This window comes from Mesocricetus auratus, unplaced genomic scaffold, assembly GCF_017639785.1.
Source record: "Mesocricetus auratus isolate SY011 unplaced genomic scaffold, BCM_Maur_2.0 Super-Scaffold_100011, whole genome shotgun sequence".
Classification (NCBI taxonomy): domain Eukaryota; kingdom Metazoa; phylum Chordata; class Mammalia; order Rodentia; family Cricetidae; genus Mesocricetus; species Mesocricetus auratus.
In genome coordinates this window covers 7,030,673-7,049,212 of record NW_024429195.1, presented here as the reverse complement: position 1 = coordinate 7,049,212, position 18,540 = coordinate 7,030,673, and the positions used below count along the sequence as shown (strand labels likewise).

The window sequence follows — 18,540 nt, the reverse complement described above, 5'->3', positions numbered from 1 at the left end:
CCTTGTTCAGAAAAGGATGCATGGCTGTGGGGAATCAACCCCCCCTTCCTGCCTTCCCACAGAAAAATTATATGTCCAAGGTCTGATGAGAACAAAATATGCAAGTTAGATTTGGTAAATAGGAGGGATGCTTGCATTTATGAAAATAGTTTCCTAGGAATAAGTTAAAAAATAAAGGGGAAACTTGTTTCATGGGAATATATTATTTTTTGTTGGGGGAAAAACCAAACAACTTTCACTTTCTTGAAAAAAAGGTTTTATTTGTAGCCCTGTCTGGCCTGGAAGTCACTACATAGACCAAGATAGCTTTAACGGGAGCTAGGTCAACTGGACTTCAAAGACACAGGTTAGCGAGCTTCATAGTATCATCTGGATAGTTAAGGGCTGCTGCTGGGCTGGCAGGCATGGGTATGCTTCTACAGAAGACAGTCTCTGTTACTAGAAGATGGGTTGACATCTTCACGCTGAAGCGTTATGGCCTCTGCAGATCATGCTCTCTTAGGTTAAAAACACAAACACAACCAAAGGTTGACATCGGTACCCCGTGGGGGAACAGAAATGAGGGCTGCTTGCCTCCTTCCTCGATTCTCTAAATGTTTGGGCATGTTCATACAAACTTAAACAACTGGGTCTCCTTTGCAAACTCACAGTGTGTGTTCTGCAAGTGTTACGTAAGTTAAATTGAACTGGGGCAGCATTGTACTCAGAACCAGAGGTCTGCACCGTAAAGTTACTGGTGTGTGTGTGTGTGTATGTGTGTGTGTGTACTTGTGTGTGTGTATGTGTGTGTGTGTCCGTGTGTGTCCGTGTGTATGTGTGTGTGTACTTGTGTGTGTGTTTGTGTGTGTGTGTGTGTGTGTTAGAGATGTCTTACTCATCCTCCATGCTTGCCCTCCTTGTTCAGACAGCTCGTCAGGTGAGGGGAGACTTCAACATAGAAAATTCTGCATCATGAGCCGAGCTGTGTTTTTGTTATACGTGTTTGCTAGGCGTGTGGTTTTGGGCAAATGGCTTTCCTGCTCTGATCCCATTTCCTCAGCTGGAAATGGGGATAACTGTGCTTCCTCTATATGACACACACGTTCTCTATGAAAGGAGTTTGAGAATGGCCATGGGAATGTACACCAGGCTTTTCCTTTTGGGCTACCGACCAGCCCTTAAATCGTGACATATTTTAGTTCTGAATGATCAGCCCAGCTTAGGTCTGTGATCAGCCTGGCTTAGGTCTGTGATCAGCCTTGCTAGGTCTCTGAACTTAAATTATCCTGTTTCTCTTTCTCTACGCTTGCCTCAAGCTTTTTACTCTTTCTTTCTTTCTGTACGTCTTACCCTGTGCCTGCTGATTGGAGGCTGCTCAACTCTTTATTAGACCAGTCCAATGCCTTAGGCGGGCCAGGTGAGTGTGTGATCACAACACATCTTTACACAGTTAAACAAGTGTAACAACGCCCGCACACAGTTAAGGTAATATTCCGCAGCATAAACAAATGCAGCACACCTCTGCCCGGCTAAAATATATTCTACAACAGAACACCCAGTTTATGGGAGCTACAGAGCTTTCTGCTACTCATGGCTGCAGTTAAGAATCTGAGGTCTGTGTCTTTTCATAGCGAGTATCTTCCTTGCAGCTCTGATGCAACAGTTTGACAGGCGGCACCTGGAGCATCTCAGGGGCATGCAAAAGGAAGTGGAGCCCTTAGACTGATGGACTCTGCGGCTTGGCCTGGGAAAGTAGGTTTAAGCCCTCAGCCCTCAGCCTGTCCCTTGTTGCACTAGGGACAGAGGCACTTGATACAATTATTACGACGAGTAAGAAGGATCCAGTGCGCAAAGTGTAAATCCTCGGTACTCAGCAAATGGTTCCCTTGCTGAGATCACTCTTGCTTGTGTCAAGTTGACATAAAACTCACCAGGGCTTCTCCCTCCTGCGTTCATGTCATGTGTGTCATATTGCTCTCTCTTCTCCACCTTGCTGTAAACTCTTTCTCCTCTCACTGTCTCCTCTCTACAGTCATCTCTCTCTGTCTCTCTGTCTCTCTCTCAAACACACACACACAGACACACACAGACACACACGCACACACAGACACACACACACAGACACACACACAGACACAGGCACAAACACACAGACACACACACAGACACACACACAGACACACACGCACAGACACAGACACACGTGCGCTCGCATATACTCCACACACAACTGGAGTCTGCATATCTGCTGATGGATTTGTAGACTGGTTTCGTTTCTTAGCTTTATGAATAGTGCAGCAACAAGGCAGGGTGTGCAAGTGTCTGGGGCATGCTGACTCTGGCGCATACGCACAGGAAAGGTGTCAGTTATTTACTTATTTTAGTTTTCGAGGAACCTCCCGCTGACTTTCATAGTGTCTGCATTGGTCTACAGCCCTATTGGCAGTAAGTAACTGCCACTTTTCTCACATTCTCATCAGCGCTTGCTGTCCTTTGTGGTCTTGTTGGTAGCCATTCCTACTGGAATGAGATAGAGTCTCAAAAAATTGATTTAGTTGGCATTTCTCCGGTGTCTAAGGGTGCTGAACAAGTTTTTAAGTGTTTATTGGCTGTTCACATTTTTTCCTTTGGAGAAATGTCCATTCCATTCATTGCCCCATTAATTGATCCGATGGTATAATCTTCTGGTATCTAATCTTCCACTTCTTATATTCTAGAGATTAATCTCTTGTCAGATGCACAGTTAGTAAACACCTTTTCCACATTCTGTTTCTTCACTCTGTGATCTCATTTGTCAACTCCCGGAATAGTTTGCTGTGCTATTTGGAATCTTTTTCAGAAAGTCTCCCTCCCTCCCTCCCTCCCTCCCTCCCTCCCTCCCTCCCTCCCTCCCTCCCTCCCTCCCTCCCTCCCTCCCTCTCTCCCTCTCTCCCTCTCTCCCCCCCTGTCTCTCTCCCTCTCTCTCTCTCCTCTCTCCTCTCTCTCTCTGTCTCTCTGTTTTTCAAAGGTTTGGGTCTTAGATCCATTTTTTAATTGATGTTTTGACTGGGTGAGAGAAAACTGTCTAATTTGATTCCCCCACGGTGGGCACTGAACAGGTTTCCTAGCAACATTTGTTGAAGAGTCTGCCTTTTTCCCTGTGTGTTTTTTGACACCTTTGTCCAAAACTAGATGGCTGTAGCTCTGCGGGCTTGCTTTTGGGCTCTGTGTTTTATTGCACTGTTTTGTGCCGCCTTCGCTCCTATGACTCCATAGTGCACCCCGAGACGAGCTGCGAAGCCCCCAACATTGCCCTTTCTGATCACAGCTGCTTGGGATATTTTGGGTGTTTTGTACTTCCAATTGAATTTCAGAACTTCCCCCCCTACTCCTGAGAAGAATGTTACTAGAATTTCACGAGGTTTGTGTTGAAGCTGTAGATCTTTTTCAGTAACATAGTGTCACTTTTATAATATTAACTGTGTCAGTCTTTGAGCATGGGAGGTCTTTTCTTCTAGCATCTTCTATAGTTTTTTCTTTAGTGTAATAGTTTTTTCATCACAGTGGTCTTTCACCTCCTTGGTTATGATTATTCCCAGTTACTTTTCTTTTTTCCTGAAGGTCTCGTGAATGAAATTTCCCCACCCTGATTTCTCTATCAGCAAGTTCATCGCTGACACACAGAGAAGTTACTGCTTTTTGTGTACGGTTCCTATATCATTCTCCCTTACTGGTAATGTTTACCAGGCCCCTCAAAAAGGCCAAAAATCCAAAAGAGAAAAACATAACGCTACAATCTTTGGCAGAGTAATCTTGATGAAAATAACACTGAATTCAAGTCGCTTACTGCTTAGAATTTGGTGTTAAAGAAATAGTTCTCAATTCAAGGTATATAGGTATGAGCGTGGAGTCCTTTTTACTTTTGGTCCCTACAGCCTAGAAACTGACATCACTTTCCCAGCAAGCTATCTGGGGAGTTTTGTACGCTTTTAGGCTAGGACTTCATGTATCAGCATCCGTAAGACAGAACCTTTTGTGGATGTGCAGGTGTGGACCTATTAGGGAGCAGGAGACACCCACGTCAGGGGAGTGGCAGGCTGCATCCCTCACCATAGTAACCATTCTGGAGGCCTCTGCATCCCAGCAACTGGAGTTGGTAAATACATTGCCCACGTACAGTGAAGGCTTTTATGTTTGTGTCCTGCAGTGAGGGTTTAATTTGTGTGATCCCTCCCGTGGAGGGAAGAGCGGTCCTGCAGCTTACTGAAGTCCTTGTTAAATGCTTCCAACAGAAAGGCTGCAGTTCAAGCTCTGCTGTGAATGCCAGGCTGTTCATCACAGCCAGTGTGTTGTCCAGAGTCGGACCAGAAGGTAGCCTCTTGCAGGCGGGCGGGCGGGCGGGCACATGTGTGTCTGTAGGAGCCGCCTTTTGACTGCACAGTGTCACCATGTGGGGGGGGGGATGCTGTGAATGGGGTCTGGCATGCAGATTCTCCCCTTTATTCCCCTGCTGTTCTGCCACACCCCACCCCACTACTCCGCCCTTCCTCCCTGCTCTCCTGGCAGGGGCCACATGTTTCATCTTTATATCTTTTATTGGCTTTTTCAAATGCTGTCACCCTTTTAGTAGAACCAGTCTGTGTCCCACAGGTGTTAGGTTTCAAGCCTGGCACAAATGGCTGAGGTGTCTGTTTAGCATACCAAAGTGGACCTGGCTGCCAGGTTCTCCCTGCATCCTTTGGTTCCTATGGGTTACAGGGCCTTCCTGGCCCGCATACCCTGTCCCCCTCCCCTGAACTCTCCAGGCTGGGGCTGCTCTGCCCTATATAATCCAACCAGGTTGGTCGCCTGCCCTCTGTGTGCTTTGGGCCTTCTGGCTGCTGCACCAGGTTCCCTCTCGTCGTCGTAACCCACGTTCAGGGGACTTTGACAGGTCCAGCTGACTAGTCCCGTCCTCTACCCTTCCCCCTTCCTCACATGGCACAGCTCAGTCTGCTCAGGTTCACTCTGTGCTCTCCCCGATGTCCCCGCCTCTGGCTATGTTCTCCCACATATCAGCTTTCTCCTCCACCCACCTAGGAGCAGCCATGCTCTGTCCCCCCCTCTGTCTGTCTGTCTGTCTGTCTGTCTCTCTCTCTCTCTCTCTGTCTCTGTCTCTCTGCCTTCCTTCCTTCTTTCTTCTTTCCCCCTCTCTGTCTGTCTGTTTTCCTTCCTTCCTTCCTTCCTTTCTTTCGTTCTTTCTAGTCATTTGGTTCTGGAACCTGGGACCAGTCATGGTCCTTTGCTTCTTATTTTTTATTTTTTCAGTCGACATGAATGAGGATATTCTAGAAACACTTGTGACCCTCACTTTGGCTCTCAAAACTGTTGAAATGATGGTCCCGGGAAACTGGAATTTCCAGCCCGAGAACGCATCATCCTGAAAGAAATTTGCATTTTTTTTCAGATCACCTTTCAGGAGAGGCTGGAGCCCAGCAAGGATGGGTCAGTGGTAGGAGGGACCACGCCTCGACTGAACTCGTACGTCACTGTGGTTCTCCTCCTAAATCCTTCACGTAAGGACTCCGGACTTGGGACTGGGGCTGCTGAATCTCTTTGTTCTTTCCCCAGTGTGACCTTGTTGAATAAGTCTCTTCATCTTCTGCTTCTCCCTATTAGCATGGGCCTTCTAATTGTCTTATTGGGGACAGGTGGCTGAGCCTGGTGTGTGAGGACAGCCAGAACACTGGCTCTGGCCCTAATAACTGGTGACACTAACACTTACCTAAGATTTGTAGACTTTTTATCTTAAATCATTTTACCTATAAAAAAACTTACAAAGAATTTTCACATAGCATTCATAAGGTTCTCCAAATAGTAACATCTTGTATAACCAAGTAATTCTAAAAGACTAGGAAAGCCTTCGCTGATGGGTTGGCTCAGAATGCAAACAGTTTGAGTTCAGACGTCGACAAGTCTCATGCCTACCCTCATTGCTCCCGTGGCCATTCTCCATCTTTGCAGGTCACTGTGAATCTTCCTTGAAAGCTCTTCATGGTTTTCCAGTAAATAGGAAATGTCACCTGCCCTCCACATCTGTGGGTTTCACGGTCTTGGATTCTGCTGTAGACTGTGGATTGAAAATATTTTTTAAGAGTTATGGACTTTATCCTTGTCCTTTATCCTCCAAATACCATGACATAACTATGATTACAAAACTTGTATTAGATAAAATTAATCTAGATATGATTTAACATTTACAGTATGACATGCATAGGGTATATGAAAAACTATACCATTTTACACAAGGATCTTAAACCTTCTCTAACTTTGGTATTTGAGAAATCCTGAGCCCAATCTACTCTGGATTTAGAGAACACTATATACCTTTCTCTTTTGTTAGAAAAGTAATTCTAGCATTGCATAAGTTGTTCTGTAATGTTTTTCCATCTAACATTTTGATCCAGAAATATTTCCATATAAACATGTAGGTATTTTTTTCCCAGTGTAACTTCCCATTACATGGATATATTTTTGTGTATTTAGCCAGTTCCTATTGGTGGAGGCTAATGTTTGGCAGGGATTCTAAAACCTGCTTTTGTTATCTTGTGTTTTGATGGACACATCTTAAACAATACACCGGTCAGGCAAGGCAGAGAGTGAATGCAATTCACCAGGCATATGCATCGGCTAGCTTTGCATGATCTTGGTTCTTCTTGTTGGCTGGGTGGCACTGTTGTCGAAGGCAGTAGGAAGTCACAGAAGGGAAAACCTATGGAGAATTATCATCATGTTCATTTGTAGCCAGCTAAAGGCCGTTCTGTGTGGCTGGAAACTCAGGACGGGCGTTTGAAATAGGAGACAGCTAACTGCATTCGTTAATGAATTTACCTGTCAGCTTCTGCTAGTCTCAGGCAGAAAGAAACCGGCAGCTGTATTTTCTCCCTCCGCTTTGCCCTTTAGCTCTGTAGGCAGTGTAAAGCTCCAAGCCGCTTCTCTGGTGCCCTTTTAATTTAAGCGGTGACAAGTTTGAGGATTGCTTGCTCAAGTGTGAGTGTTGAAACTTTTACGCTTCACCTGTGAGAATCTACCTCCCTGTCCTGTTGTGATATTTTGTTCCAGTTCTGACAAGGAATGCTTGCCTGGAGGTCAGAGGGCAGAGCTAGGCACTAGCTAACCATAGAGGTCTGGAAGTCTATACAGAGAGGAGACAGGAAGTGACAACACAGGGTGGAGACAGGAAGTGATAAAGGCGGGGCATAGATAGGATGAGGTTGAGGAGAAGTAAGAAATGACTGTGTTCTTTGACCTTCTGGCTTTTACCCCAATATGTGACTCTGGGTTTTTATTGTTAGGCTAATTAGGATTGCTCTACACTCTGCTAATTCTCTACCTCCTTGCTTATTCCTAGGGGTCTTTCCCTTCACACATGGGGGTGGGGGGGGATTGGCGGCCAGTGACCAAAACTGATGACAAAACTGTGATGCTGAGAAGACAGTTCCCTTCTTGAAGACACTCAGTAAGAGGAAAGACCAGAAGAACCTGCTGGTCCAGCCGCCCCCCCTTTTCTGTGGGAGGGGACAGGCACAGCTTGAGTGGGGGGGGGGATGATAGAGGCGGAAGCAGAGCAGATTCAGCAGAGCTGTCAGCTTGTGGGGAGTGAGGTTACTTGGTTATTCACTGGCAAGAGAAGAGGTTGGGGTGTCTGTCACAGGATCAGGAACTCGCAGGTTTATAGAAGGCACCCTTGCATCAAGCACTGTTGGGGAGGTATACATTGCTCGGACTTTAAAGATAATCCATGATAGCCAGAAAGTTAGCGTGCCCAAGGTGTCACAGTTCTCAGCCAGCACTTCTTGAGAGCTCACATTTTAACTGTGTCTCACCTTACATGTAGTAGAGCAGCCGGAATGGCTTGGGCTGACCCATTGCTCCATTCCTGTACCCCAGATTGTTGCCTCCTTGGACCATGGGTTTTCAGGTTGGCAGCTCCGGGCTCCAATCCAACCATTATCGCTACCAGGTAAGTGAGTATGAACCTGCGCATGTGCTGTAATCTTTCCTGTCCTCATGCCCAAACTAGGTTGCTCATGGGAGAGCAAGCCGGCTGCTGGAGATGCTGGGCACCCATCCAGGGTAGCAGAGACTGAGTCACACAGCCACTGCGATGTCACCACTGAGTCTGGAGGAAGAAAGCCTCAATTTGAGGTCTCCTCTGTGCTTCTTCACTAGCAAGCAGGTACAAATGGTGCGTAGCTGATTCAGTGAGCTTGATGGGACCCTACCTCTTGCTACCCCCATGCCCCATGCACAAAAAAAGAGTTGAATCTGGGACAAATGCTGTCCCAGTGGCAGGATTTCCTGAGATACTTGTTAGGAGGCAGCCAACCTACAATCCTTTCAAATTAGAAGGACTCAGGACATTTTAATAAACCAGGTGGAGGACATCTATCAGGGTCAAGCATTTTTATATGGCGCTCATGCAAGTGGGCTCTTTAAATTTGTTTTAGCCATTCATGTATGTTTAAGCAAACTGTTAATTTTATCAGGGGAAGCGCATGTCAACAGACATCCATTATGCTAATGAAAAAAACCTCAAGTGCTGGCTAGAGATTATTTAAATAGCTGAGGGTCTTGCAGTGACCCCCACAGAGTGTGGCTTTTTGGTTAAAAGCCAGCAAATTCCCCTGGAGTGTAAATGTCTGATTAGGGCAGTGATTGTCACATGGGTGTGGCCTAAAAGCACATTTACAGGACACAGTATGTTGAGACACTTAACAGTGAATTACAGAGGAGGGATGCCTTTCTCACCTTGTAAAAGGACTAAAGGAACACCCACCGTGCCCTGTCATCACCGGAGGATTTAATTATGAGGACAGAGCAATGCAGAGCTAAGCAGTCAGACTCAGAGCGCCGGCTACTACACACATATCCAAAAGTGTTCTTGATTTTTGGCAAGATGCTGAATACCTTTTTGTTGTTACCTAAAAGTTTCACCACAGACTTGAATAATATAAAAAGTTGTAATTCCTGACATGTAAGAGTTATTAATATTTTCAGTTAAAAACCATCTGTTAATCTTTTACATTTATCAATACAATCTCTGTAAGCTCCCACCTTGCTGCCTGGTATCTCTATTTGGAAACACATGGATAAACTTTTCTCAGACTGAAAGCTTTCTGTAGTAGTTAAAACTGATCGTTTTAGTTTATATGTTTTCCGTGCTCTTTTCCACTCCACTGGCCCACAGAAGTTTATTCTGACATGATACACTTAAAGATCCCTTATTGACTTTCATACAAATCTCAACCACATACAAAGATCCCTGCAAAGACTGCCTAGCCACCTCCCACAATTCCACTGTTTCCAGCCAATAATAAATCCCATCTTCGTCGTTCTGCTTCTTTGAGAGAACACTCATAGACTAAGTTTAATAAAAAGTTATGATCATTGTTTTATTTTTAAAATTACAATGATTCCGTGTAATTCATAGCTAATTATATATATATATATTTTTTTTTAAACTAGCTGTCCGCACAGTATTCATTCTGCAACCAAGTGTGGGAGCATAAAGAAGCCCTGGTGGTCCTGAAAAATAATTATAATAGAATTTCAGGATAATCTGAAGTAACTTTATTTTTGGACATTTTCTATAAATTTTCTTCCATTTATTTAATAAAAGCAAAAAGTTTAAGGATGGTTTAGAACAATTTGTCCATCAGCTACCACACAATTTTATTCTTTAATTAATAGCAGATAATAGTGAACATTGTATAATATGAAATGAGCTTTTAATTCAATTAAATGCTCTGTGATATATAATAAAATGTTTTAATTATGCTAGTAACAATCTCTACCAAATCTAGGAAGATACTACCAAAAGGTTATTTCTCATGTACCTTGAAAATCTAATCAATTTATCTGGAAAATATTCTTGTTACATTTAAAAGAATTGGCATTACTGTCCTCTGCTGCCTTCATTGCTGGAGGTGGCTTTTCTTTTTGGCTAATGACAAGTTCTAGAGTTGGGTATTGAGAAGAGCAGAAAATATTTGCTTGTGTTTAGAGTTGTAGAGAGTTATATTTTTAGTAGTTGGAATTTCTAGTTGATACTGCTCTTTGCTCTAGGGAAATTCTGCCTCGGATGATTCACCCTTTGGAAACTGATTTAAAATAAAGTAAAATGAAACAGGCAGCAGATGTAGACTTCCCGGCGAAGCATCGGCAAAAAGCTTGTAACCATAAAGAAACTGTTTAGCTTCGTCAAACAGAGAAATGCAAAGTAAAAAAACAAGTCTAGAAGACGTGGGGCGGCTGTGGTTTGGAGATCACCCACCGATGAGCAGCAGAGCTTGGCCCTCACTCGGGGCAGGAAGGTGGGGTATGAGAGACAATGCAGTCACCCTTGAAGATACCTTAAAACACACACACACACACACACACACACACACACACACACACACACACACGACAAACTAATTATGACTACTGGGGAGCAGACTGGGGAAATCCAGAAGACTGATTACACTGAGGCTAAGAATAAGGCTCTCACATTGCGGGCAGGGCTGGGAACAGTACCTCCCCCTTAGAGGAGAGCTGATACAGACCCCTGGCTATCATACAGGCATCACCTGGAAATGTCTAGGCTGTCAGACACAGCACAGCCAAGGTGGCAGGAGGTGAGCCAGCCCAATCTCCCCAACCCTGGCAAGGAACGGTAGCCTTCCCAGAAGGCATCTGCTGGAGAAAGGGGGCTGCATCTGTGTGGAGCCTCACGGGTGTTACCAGAGGCCCCAGGCACAGACCTGTCACTCATTCTTCTGCATTCCGTCCCTTGTCCAGGGTCAGGGCCTGCAGACGGGAACACGGAACCGTCTGCAGTCTGGGGCTCTGGCATCTTTCTCAGAGGCTCTCCTGGTGTCAAGAACACAAGCTCTGGCATCCCAGGGAAACACAGTGGGCAAAAGATGTATCCCCTTCTCTGTGTTGAACCCTTAAGCCCTCGGGGGCCAATTTTGATATGCTCAGCATCTTGGCAATTATCTGTGGTCCCACGCAACAGTTAGTTATACAGCCTTCTTACATCTGTGTTTTTTTCTGGTTGTAAAAATGTGAGCTCATTTAAAAACACACCCCACCCTCCCCGACAGACTGGGGAGATGGGTTAGGTCCCCAAAGTACCTGCCATCCATGTGTGAGGAACTCAGTCAAATTCCCGGTGCCCACATAAAAGGTGGGTGCGCCACCCATGGTTATAATCCAAATGTGAGGGAAGCGGACAGGGGAGGATTCCTGGGGCTTCTGGGTAAGCCAGTCTAGCAGAAACAGTGAATTGTAGATTCAGGGGAAATTGAGAGACATAACAGACACACAAAACAAACAACAAAGAATCCTCACGCCGACAGCCACCCCCTTAAAACCGTGTTTCTGTAAGTAATGATAAATTAATTCTTACTAGAATAATTAAACACATTAGCGTTTCCTGTTTATTGTCCATGTATACATAGCTTGCTGTGTGAGCATACTTGATCAAATTGGGCACAATCGGTATTTTACATCTTGCCTCTGTCAGTAAATCTTTGACTTAATGCATTTTTATTTTTAATGACTAAAGAATGACATTCAATTAAAGTTATTAAGTTATCAGAAAGGCACCATGGAAGACTTCAGGCAACCAGGGGAGGGGGGGAGGGAGATGAGGAGGGGGGGAAGGGGAAGGGAAGGTATATGTGTATGAATAATTATGTTTTTCAGCTTGTTTTAAAAACTAAAGAGGCAATAGATATTCTCTGCCTTCCTAGACTTTCCAATCTAGTAGAAGAAATGATAAGTGTATATAATTAACGTCAAAATGATGGCAGTGTGTTTAAGTCAAGGATTCCTCAGAGACAGTGGGCAGTGGGAGAGATCTGAGCATGTGCAGTCAGAGCACATGTGGCTGGCATTGGGGACAGGAACAGATCTTCCTCTGACTTGAGGACTGTTTTCTGTTGCAAATACAGAAGTCACAGAAAGCTTGGTGAGCTTATGACAAAGGGAGGTTGGAATCGCTGAATTTGTCTTGTTTTCATTGTTTCTGCCTCGGAAAGTTGGGATGGCAGGCAGGGCTCTCCATTGCCCTGCCTTTAGAGTGCATCATAGCCAGCCCACCTGCCCCTGGATTTTCTCTTTAGAGCCGGGAACTTACCGTGTGGCCGGGATTGGTCTCAGACTCATGGCAATCTTTATACTTCGGCTGCCTAGATGCTGCAGTTACAGGAGTTACAGGTGTATGCTACCACGCTTGGCCTTCAGATATTTCCAGAGTGAGGAATCAATGCGATATCTCTTCAAACACATACAGGTTCGGCTTCCGTCCTTTGGTTCCCCCGGAAAAACAGTAATTTAGAATGATTGGCACTAAGTAATGGAGATGCCCTCACAGGACATCAATGATGCATGTGACTCAGCAGGGAAATGACCTCGCTAATACAGAGACACGTCTCGGTTTCTGTTAATTTGTAGACTGCTCTGTGAACTTGCTGGGGGACAGGTTGCACTTTCAGATAAGAGGGCCTGGGGGACTGGACATGGGCCTGTGATTGTTGAGTGTCCTCGCCTGAAAGCAGAGTCCACTGACGTGTCTCTGCATAAAGTCCATGGCATGTTTCATACGGTTTTCTTCTGTAGGCTGCCTGGCCAGCATTAGTTCTTAAGTGCATAAGATAAGAGGGTTTGGGGCAGAGAGTGCATGATTTTTGCACACAGTTCAATTTTCTCAGCAGGCAACAGCACTCCTCTGTGAGGCGGAGCACCCAGGCCTCTTTCTTTAGTGCCTTGCCCAGGAATTCAGCCTGCAGGTGGCCGACACCTCTGCTTCTGTTCCTCCAGCCTGGAATGTCAAACCCAAAGACTTCCAAATGCCAGGCTGAGTGGAGCAGGTGAAGTGTTCTGCTCAGCCCTGGTGTGTGTGTGTGTGTGTGTGTGTGTGTGTGTGTGTGTGTGTGTATATGCTCTGCCCAAGTCTGGGCTTCTTAAGGAAGCTTGTGTGTGCCCCAGTGATGGCCAACCAGTGTTTTATTCACCAGCCAATGGGAGAAACATGCACAGAAGGACATCCCCTGTCACCCAAGGGTCTGACGTCACACACCAGAAGGGAAGCTCCTCTTTCTTGCCGATTCAGCGTTATGTTGCACTCCACAGTCTTTGGAGTGTGTAGCCGTAGATCATTCCTACCCAACACCCCAGTCACACACCATCTGACTTTGATCTCAACAGGGCCATACATTTTTGGACAAGAGGCAGAAGCAGTCCGCAGAGTTTCTCACAGCAAAGAAGGCCATTTGGAGATATTCCAGACCATTAAGTTATTGCTATAGCCCCATTTCCAACTCCAGTTCCAAGAGTAGACTCTCCATGTGCAGGAATGAGGCCCCGAGGCTGATTTTACAATGCTGACTGGGGAAGCCGTCGGCAGAGGGAGTTACTTACCCATGCTTTAAAAATGGAGATTCCACAGACATGACTGAGTGCCTCAGTTTCCCAAACTGCAGGTGAAAGAAGTGGTTTTGAAGTCATGGTTCTGCTGTGAGGAAGCTCCTGAGGCTGGGAGACCAGGGGGTGGCGGGAGGAGACAGAGGGAACAGCACTGGGCCAAGGGGGTTCTGAGTGTTTAGCTGAGCCCATGAAAGACACTAAGATGAGCAGGAAAACTCCAGTTGGAACCGTCTCCTGAGAGTCTGCAATTCCCAGAGTGCCACGGGCTTGGAGGCCATTTTGGTTACACAAAGCCAAAGTTTTCTCCCTCCAGTTGACTCAGCTGTTTTACAGCAAATGTTAGGGGAAAAGAGGAACTGCTTTGTAACCGTTCTTGTGTGCGCGTATTCCGTAAGGGAAGATCTAGCGTGAGTCTGTGGTGAAGTATTGGGTCTACTAACATCCCTTTCTGGAGTTGAGGGAGGGTGTGTGGGGCTCTTGAGTCAGCATGGGGGTGGGTAATGCTCACTGCAGTGCCTGAGGCCCAGCCCCTCTTGGAGACTACGTAGGCCGTTAATCGCTGTAGGATGCTTGAGGTGCTCTGTTTTGCGAAGCAGTCAGCAGTAAGCTGTCCATGCTTCTGTAGGGAACCCACACCCAAGCTCCTAAAGTAACGCTAATAAGACTTCTTGGCTAACGAGCTAGACTTGAGTGGCATTACCTCCTTGGTCTGCCAGGGGTGCCCTGTCCTGGGTTTGTTTGTAGCTCCCCGGGAAACGTTCCAACAACAGCACCAGAAAGGAAAGTCTAAGTGTGTGGGGAGTCAGAGCCAAGCGATGGACAAGGCCCCTCCCAGGTTCTGTACAAGTGTCTTTCTCCTCTTTCTCCCCCCTTTTTCCCTCAGTTCTCCCTTCTCCTTTTATGCATTTCTAGGTTCCCATCGACTGACACAAATGGTTTAGTTTCCAAAAGTGCTCAAGATTTAAAAGTCAGCGTGTCCTCTGAGGGAAGCTCAGTGTTTGTAACGTTTCTCTGTCTACTCCTCTCATGTTAACCCTTTCTTCGTTCTCAGTTTGCGGGTGAGCTTTTGCGTGGGCTCATGTCGCCGGGAGTCTCTTCCCCCTTTTATCCACAAAAGTCACCTTTGAGCGGTGGAGGTGCTGGAGCTGGGCTCTGAGCCCCATGTGCCCAGCCCGTTTCCTCTTACACAAATGTGGCTAAAACAGCTTCTTGGGAAATCTTCCTAGATTTAATCTGTGTGCTGGTTTTGCCTTGCTCCTTTCCTGATGCATTAATGGGAAGCCTTAAATGTTTTATGTGTGCTTTCTCCTTGCCACTGCTGGGTAGCAGTAGATCTCCTTAGACCAAGAGCTGCAGCTCTTCCCTCCTTTCTCTGACTCTTCTCTTCTGCGCATGACAACGCCCAGCATTCAGGCCACGGGAAAACCTGATGGGCTGGTAGAGAGCCGATCTGGTCTACGTGAGAAGTGATGTCACTTTGCACACTTGCGGAGGGTTAGGTTTGCCTTGAGGATGCAACGCTGGTGCTGTAAGCAGAATGAATCCAACCAGTAAGATCAGAGCCTTGGTGAGCACATGTCAGCAGACTTATAGCCTTGAGTCCTCTCAACACGGAAGACCTTTCAATACACACCTTCCCATTACTTGATGAAATGATGCTAACTTGCTGTTCTCATGTGAAGAAGTGATGCGATTCTTCTGCTCATCCTGAATTTCTCGGTTTTTATACCCTACTTCATAAATCATTGTGATACTGACAAGTTGATGAGCGCGTTCACCCAACAGACTGGCATAGTAGGGTGAGTTTATTTAGTGTGTCGAATGACAGAATGGCCGGCGTAAGACAGTGAGTGGGCTATGGTGGTCTCCATTTTGGAGCAATCCTCCTTCAGTGAAGGTGAGCTGTGGAGCCTCACCTACTGTGGAATAAGGTGTGAGTCAGTCCTCATCGGCTGTGCTCGGTCACGTCTTACTGCTGTTTGTAGTTACAAGACAGCTGCGGTTTTCTGCTTGGAGATTCTTCTGGGATGAAGATTGCACCCGGGACTTGCTCCCTTTCTGGTCTCTCCATCCTGGCCTTCCCTCCACGTTTTTCTTGGGCACATTGACAAACCTAACCTCGGGAAGCTGGCTGGGCATCTCTTCTCCAGTGGCCTGTTGTCCTAGCTGTCATTTCCTACTCCGGCCAGGCTTCTGAAGGGGGTCGTGGTGGGAACCTCCATCCCAGCATCTTCCAAGTTCTTGATGCTGGTCCTCATCTCTACAGTTCCTCCAGGGAAACAATTGTTTCACTCCACAGGTCAGCGAACTAGTGCGAGAATTCTGGTCATTCCTATCCCGTGTATACCTTCTGGGAATGGGGAATAACTACAGGATGAGTTTGGAGGTCCACTGGACCTACTGTGAGTTGGACTTTAGACAAATCTCCATTAATCACCTGACCTCCTTAAGTGCCTACTGGAGGGTCACAGTGTTTTCTTGGGATCAGCGTATGTTCAGTATCCAACACACCCTGGAAAGTCTGATTGTTTCCTTTCCTCCAGCGTATGGTTACCTTTGAGAAAGGCTGAAGGGTTCTGTGGGGGGGGGGAAGGACTGGAGAAATGCTAACAGTAAAACTCTTGGGCATTTTACCAAAGTCCTTCCTTGGAGAGACCTGGCGATGCCATCATTCAAGGGACCCTGGGTCTGCAAACTGCATCAGGTCTGGAAATTGGTTCATGACCCAAAATCCCCATTTGCCGCAATTCAATGGAACCTTTCTTTCGTTAGCTTGAGAATTTTTCTGCTTGTACAGATCAAACAAATATTCAGTAGATGTGGTGTTTTGAAAGAAAATGGCCCTGGTATGCTCACAGCAGTGGCACTATTGGGAGATGTGACCTTGCTGGATTAGCTGTGGTGTTGCTGAGGAAGTGTGTCACCGGGGACTAGGGCAGACTTTGAGTTTTCAGATGCTCTAGCTAGGTCCAGTGTGGCTGTTTCTTCCTGCTGCCTGTGGATCCAGATGTGGAACTCTAAGCTGCCTTTCCAGCACCATGTCTGCCTGCCACCATGGTTCCTGCCATGGCTAATCTTCTGAACTCTAAGCCAGTCCCAATTAAATGTTTTCCTTTATAAGAGTTTCCATGGTCATGATGTCTATTCATAGTAATAAACCCGTAACTAAGATAGAAATTGGTACCAGGGATTGGGGTATTGCTTGGATAGGCCTGACCATGCTTTTGTTTGAAGGAAGGCGGACTTTTCTTTAGAAAGACAGTCGAATGCTTTAAGTGGGCATTGATGGACCATCCTAGTAGGAACATGGAACACTGTGGTTCTGAGGATGACTTGAACTGTGGTGGCCAGGCTCAGGGGTTTCAGAGGAGGCCCTGAGACTGTTCCCGTGAGATTTTTAGCTAAGAGTGTGGCTTTTTGCCCTTGTCCAAAAAGTCTGCCTGAGGCTAAACTAAAGAGTTTTGGATTAATTCCTTTGGCACAGGAAATCTCAAAACAGCCTAGTATTGACTCTGTCCAGTGGTTATTAGTATTTACTCTTATGCATATCTCTTACAGGGATTTCGTTTATGCCATCGGTCCGTTATCCAATTGGAAAAAGCAGAGTGTTTTCAGTCTGAGAGGTAGAGTTTGCGTTCTGCGGGCTGGAAAGGATCAAAGGACCCGGGAGAAGAGGCGGAGCCAAAAGGTAGAAGGGGCATTTTTCTCTGTCCCTTGTGGCTTACCTCAGATTTTTATCTTCAATATCTGTCCATGAAAATGAACAAGTTGAACAAGGAAGTTGAACAAGGAAGAACATGAAATGTACAATTTTAGGGGAAAAGAACACCAGGAAGTGGAACATAGTTAAGCCCTTTATCCAAGGAGATAAAGTGGTTAAAGAAAAACCTGATGTTTAATGGAACAAACGGAGTGTTTGCCATTGCAGTGGGATTTGGCCTCAATGCCCCTGAGATAACCAACCCAAATGGCCACCTGATGGCACTCTAGATCCCAACATTATTCAAGACCTTTACAAACACTGTGAGTGATTATGGCAACGGAAAGAGATTCCCCATTTCCTATGTTCAAGTCTTCCCTTTTCTCCTCTCCAGTCCCTATTTGTTTTTGTCTCCCTGATACACTGTATAAACGTCCTGTGTTTTGAGTTACTATTGATGGATCTGTTAGTTTGCTGCAAAGTGGGAGCAGGGAGCAGGACCTAGCGTGAGCCGGGAAGGTTGGGGGGGGGAGTAGGTCAGCCGCGGTGCACACTTCTCCCTGGTTGATCCATCTCTCAGTTCCCTCTTGCAACGTCCTCTGTCTACAGCCAGGGCTCAGAAATGTCCTATCTCTAATCCCCCTTTGTTCTCAGCTTACTGGATTCACTTTTACAGGGATTCAGGTAACTTTTAAGTGTATTTTAGGTGCGAGTGACATTAGACTGTTGTTTTTTGCTGTCCCACTTCGATTAAAAGCTGGCTCTGGAGTTGCATCATAGCTCCTCCCTCTCTAGATCCAAGCAGGTTGCTTCTAAAATCTTTGTCCCACATCAAGCAATCCACCTGACTATGTGACGGAGAAAGGCGAGAAAAACAAAGTAAAACATCAAACTTTTCCCAGCGGGGGCGATTGCTGCTGGTCTCATACTCTTTTGGTTTTGGTTTAACTCTCTAAGATTTTGCTAAGGTATAAATCTTATCTCAAGATTTGTAAGACTGTTGTGTAAACTTTCTGTACCTCAAGATTTATCGGACCATTGGGTATGATTAAAAATCTGTAAAAGCTGTAGCAAAAGGGTCAACTTAAAACTTGTAAAGCTAGGGTTGATAGTTTAAAAATCTAATCCCAGCACTTGGGAAGCAGAGACAGGCAGATCTCTGAGTTTGAGGCCAGCCCGGTCTACAGAATGAATTCTAGGACAGGCTCTAAATCTAGAAAGAAACCCTGTCTTGAAATATAAAACAAAACAAAATCCATACATAGGTAATCTTAAAGGAAATATGTGGCTTGCCACCATTTCAGTCACTGTCCTCCCACGGGGATGGAGGCAGCCATGTGGCTCATAGTCATCACTGATAGGGTTGGAAAGGATGGGTTTTGCCATGTGACTTCACTCCAATCTTGATTAAAAGTGACCACACAGTA

The 18,540-nt window shown here is 45.8% G+C and overlaps 1 long non-coding RNA gene across 4 annotated transcripts in view; it reads left to right on the top strand.

Annotated features, from left to right (window-relative positions):
* The window catches only part of LOC121143169, a 59,817-nt gene extending 42,253 nt beyond the window's left edge, over positions 1-17,564 (top strand). For 2 of the 4 annotated variants that reach the window (XR_005880313.1, XR_005880310.1), the window contains 3 exons: positions 5,405-5,513; positions 8,021-8,185; positions 16,972-17,564. This is a non-coding gene — a long non-coding RNA (uncharacterized LOC121143169). Of the gene's footprint in view, positions 1-5,404; positions 5,514-8,020; positions 8,186-10,065; positions 11,425-16,971 lie in introns of those variants that run through there. The other 2 variants (XR_005880312.1, XR_005880311.1) reach the window with 2 other exon arrangements.
* The last annotated feature ends 976 nt before the right edge of the window (positions 17,565-18,540 follow it).